This window comes from Brachyhypopomus gauderio, chromosome 4 (genome assembly GCF_052324685.1).
Source record: "Brachyhypopomus gauderio isolate BG-103 chromosome 4, BGAUD_0.2, whole genome shotgun sequence".
In the NCBI taxonomy this organism is placed as follows: Eukaryota; Metazoa; Chordata; class Actinopteri; order Gymnotiformes; family Hypopomidae; genus Brachyhypopomus; species Brachyhypopomus gauderio.
Window position 1 is genome coordinate 27937016 of NC_135214.1, and position 4852 is coordinate 27941867.

The window sequence follows — 4852 nt, forward strand, 5'->3', positions numbered from 1 at the left end:
AAACACTTTCAAATTTGACCAGCAGCCCTACATCCTTTCCATCCTACACGGTTAGTTAATTTCAAATGGTTATGTAATTCTAAAGATATAAACAGATTTATATTTCTGAGAGTCATTGGTATTGTTTACAGCGTCACAATTCAAAAGGCACACGATCAAGGTGAATTTAACTCTGCTCTCTGTCCTGTGAACACATCTGCCTCTAAATATGTTTCTAAATATGTGTGCTAGCTGCTCTGTCCAAAACCACACTTTTAATGACCTTCTTCCCCTATCACTTACCCTACGAGCACTCGCCCTCTCCACAGATCCTTGTACACAACTCCTCAAAACCTCAAATAACACTCCAATGTACCTGCAATGTGATTTCATACACATTTGCTCCTCTCGAGCGAGGTCAGCTTTGGGGTCCCGAGAAATAAATTGCTTTTGAAAGCTGCTCTAACAGATGGTGGTCATATTGCTTACTGGCTCGGAGGTAAGTGTTCTGGCTGCGGTTCTTCTCCATATCGTAGCGTCGACACTGGGCCTGATTGAAGGCAGGTGTATCGGCTGATTTACAGGTCCCACCACCCAGCATTAACCCCACAGATCTGTGCTGAAATAGTTATTACTGATGACACCAAATGTAATTGCTAATTATACGCCTCAGCAACCACATTTTCTCCTTCTCCACCTCCCCCTTTCACTGCCCCCCCCCCCGCCCACAACCCCCTCCCCAAGACCTAATCTTGAGAGTTATTTATTCTCCCACTTTTCTGTGACCCTACTGCTCAGACTCTGAGGTTCATGTCATTTGGAAAATCTGTGACAGTAATTCTGCAAGTCAATTACAATTGAGAATCTGCTGTTTGGTATGTAAAACATGCTCTTACTTGCTATGGGTAAATTCAATTTTCCTGTTCTGGAATAATTTGCTGCTATGTGCGAAACTATGCATGTATGACAACTGTCATAGAATTGTTTCTGTGTTTAAGTAGAACTGATTTAATTTTTTGATTGTTTAAAATTGTTATATTACTTATATAGAGGTAATCAAAGCTCAGAACAGATTTTGCATTATTTTAGAATTTTATAGTTTTCAATAATTTTACTTTGTAACCCAAACTATTATGCATTTTCATGGTGCATTTTCACTGTGTATTACTTCAGCTGATTAAACAGCAGCTTGAATGAGTCATGGCACTTGTTTCCTTTAAGATTATTAATATAAAACAATGAATTGGCTCCACTGTTTTTTTTTGCCTTTTAACTGTTCAGAAGTAAAATGAACCATTCAATTAATTTTCAGTCAGTTTTAATATTTTCCTCAGAATGGTATTATGTGGTTCTTTGCAGTCTGTAGGATAATGACAGTACAGCAGCCTTTAATGGAAGCTGTCACATGAGCTTTGGTTGTAGCGTGATGATTATTGGCCTTAAATCCACAACCATTTTATTGCATGTTGAAATGCTTTCATTCACAAAAGAAATTAGCTTTAGTTTCTTAGATTTAATATTCTAATTTACCTACTTTTCTGTATTCTGTCCCAGCATCCCCAAATAAAGCAACTGCTCAAGCTGAAATGAAGATATGATTAAAATATTACTGTTTTAAGTTAGGATTCAAAGAAAACTAATTTCTGACAGCAATGGGGAACTGCAATGATCCTACATGGGAAACATATTCAAAAATATATATTTTCAAAGAAGTGAAGCATACTACAAGATGTTTAGGACATAAGTCCTTCACCAACTGTGCAAAAAGCACCTTACCATTCAATGTTGGACCCCCTTTTGCCTTCAGAGCTGCCTTATTTCTTCATGGCGTAAATTCAACAAGGTGCTGGAAAAATTCCTCAGAGATTTTGGTCCAAATTGATATGATAGCATCACAGAGTTGCTTCAGATTTGTCAATTTATTTATCTATTTACTAAAAAATATAATCCTAGAAGCAGCAAAAATACTGTGCCACATCCTCAAACTCTCAGGCCTCTGGAAGAAGGAGGAAAAAATGAGGAAATACATATAGCTGCTGCATTGAGACCTTCACGTCAAGCTCCGCCCACACCTGTCAGTCTTGATTGTGACTCCAGTTTAGCCCCTCCTGTCTGTCAGTCATGTCTTTGTTTTTGCTTTCCATGTGCCTCGTTCTGTCCATCACGCCCTCTAGTTTATATCCCCACCTTCCTAGATGTGTTTCAGCTGTTCCCTGTTCTGTTTGAGCGATGAGTTGGTGTATTTATATCCTTTGTGTTGAGTCTTTGTGGGTCAGTGTAAGAATTGTGGTTATTTTTGTTATGGAGTTTGTTCTGCTGCTTAAGGTTAAGATTCTGTTCTGTTTGTTCTTGTATGTTATGGCGTATGCTTGGATCTCTGTTGGTTTCTGTATTTGTTGGGTTGTTTCTGATTTAGTCTGTTGTATGTCTAGTCTGGTTAGTTGGGCTATTTGTATCCCTTTTATAGTATCTTCCTTATTCACATTATCTGTCCATTGTGCTCACTGTATATTTGCTTGTTATATTCTGGTAGTTCTGCCTACATAGTCTTGTTTGTCACAAGCCTGTTTGTTGTGCCCTCTGTGCTCGCCGTCCTCGTGTCCTCTGTGTTGGCACGGCTAGGCTTCAGGAGTCTAACGTGGGTGTGTGTGTCACCACTGTAAATAAAGTGTTTCTCTCTTCAGCACTTGTGTCCGTCCCCCCCCCCCCCCCCCCCCCCCCCCCCCCATTTCACACACCTTTTGTCCTAGGTTCGATTCCTGACCAGAGTGTGTCCAGTGAAAACTCCGTCTACCTCACTAAAACAAGAGGGTTTGAGGGATTGAGGAGGTACAACGTGAATGCTATGGAAGTCAGGTCAGAGGCGGGATATCCTCATCACTCCCACACCCTGACATTATGAACCAGGACCTAATGAACCCAGAACCAATTAACCAAAAGTGGCTGACCAGAGACTGAAGACCATGGCTAAGCTGGGTAATAGTTATAGCAGACTGAAGGAAGGGTGAGTTAGCCAGCTGTCAGAACTGCAGAAAGGTGTGATCACAGTACTAAGAAGGTGATCACAGTACTAAGCTACCAAGCAAAGATTAGCAAGACTGGTTGCCAAGAGGAACAGAATAGAAGCAGAAGCCAGGAAGATAAACAATGTGAACCATTCTACTTCTCCCATGAACCAATCACAGCACACACCCCCCTCAGACCCACCAGAGCAATACTGGAAAAACCATATGGGAGAGTTAAGCGTCACAAAACGACAATACCCAGTAAGAAGAGCACAGTAATCTACTTGAACAGGATCCAGTAACCACCTACTGGCTGATCTAAAATGCCTAGTGTTCTAAAATGGTTTGCCACATTCAACTGGAGAATGTATCAGTAAATATAGGAATATATCTCAAAGTAAAGCTCTAGAGCATAAAGTTTTAGTCTAAATTCATCAGCCAGTAAGACGGTTTAAAATATACTTCCAAACATACTTTTATTAATTAGATGTTTCTTTTAGAGGTGCTTAACATCTAGTGTCGTGTTTCTGCTGTTTTTGTCTGTGTATTTTATTTTGTACTTTTACCCTCAAACACATTCTTCATTGCCAAATAATTACAAAAATTCTTCTTCTTCTTCTCCTCCTCCTCCTCATCTGTGCAGCGCCACACAAGACACTATGAAATTAATGTCTTGGCAAAAAATAAAAGCAAGCCCAGCTCCCGATACAGTAAATACAGCAGGAGTGGTCAGTGTGAATGGTTTCATTGTTCCCATAATGCAAAAGAATAAACTAACATTACATTATAACACTTTCTCTGCAATACCTATGTCCAGTACTGTACACTATTAAAATTTTTTACTGTAAGTCTTGGCTTCTCATAATTGTCCAAATATCCATCTTTTATTTTGCAGTTGCAATGACAGATTATTAGTTTCATAATGAAAATGAAAATGGCACAAAGCTAATTAGCCACAAAGGGGCATGTGAGATATTGTGTATGGATCAGTAAACAAACCTTAATTTACCAGCCGTAATAAACGGCTGCTCCCTCAAGTTTTCTGTCTCCATGTCATGATTAATGTTTCGGAAAACATGCAGTATCTTCGAAAGGTCACTATTTGCACGCTCAGGCTCGAATACATTACTACTGTGGAAGGGCCGCTCACATGGCTTGGTCAACAGCTCACATGAATATAGATTATGTGAGTAATTGCGCATACAAATGCACCAATGTTTATTTTTGAGCAGTTAATAAGTATTAAGTGAGTTAGCACTAATCTCTGACTGGCAGAGGCTTCTTGGTAAATCCATAATATGGAAACGTTTTAGTTAAGTTTAACTACCTGAGGATGTAGGAGTACACAGATAACATCAAATCCGAATTCCCTAGGGTAGGGTTACTCTTACTCTGGGAGTTACCAGCAGACGTGCCTGTCTTAGCAGCGCTGAAGGGGTCAATGTGGGGCCTCCTCCTCTCTGGCCTGCTCAACCCTCCGCAGGCAGATGAGTGGAAGTGTTGACATTCTGCCGGACCCTTCCAGTCCGCTCATAGAGACGTGTATGCCAGATGTTGCAGTCTTCTAGACCTCAGAGGTCCCATATCCTCCCCAGCAAGTCCTCCCTGGCCTGTGACTCACCTACTGGACCACCATCACTCAGCCTTCTAGCAGATGGGTGTGGGCGGGAACTGTTGGTGTGAACAAATATGAATTGTATTTGTTTTTGTATGCAGGACAGCCCTGGCATTTTTTTATGTAAGCTGGGCAAAGAGATACTAACACTGTCACCAAGAAATGTCTGTTCAGTTTCTCAGTGATTACTTGTATCTCACTTGTGAGAATTTCTAAACCTGTAGATGTCCACTAGATGCACTGAGAAACACAT

The 4852-nt window shown here is 40.5% G+C and overlaps 1 long non-coding RNA gene across 1 annotated transcript; it reads left to right on the forward strand.

The window, feature by feature from the left end:
• Window positions 1-2265: 2265 nt before the first annotated feature.
• On the forward strand, window positions 2266-3845 carry LOC143511658 (uncharacterized). The gene is made up of 3 exons (XR_013130216.1): window positions 2266-2304; window positions 2730-2835; window positions 3628-3845. It is a non-coding gene; the product is annotated as an uncharacterized LOC143511658 (long non-coding RNA).
• The last annotated feature ends 1007 nt before the right edge of the window (window positions 3846-4852 follow it).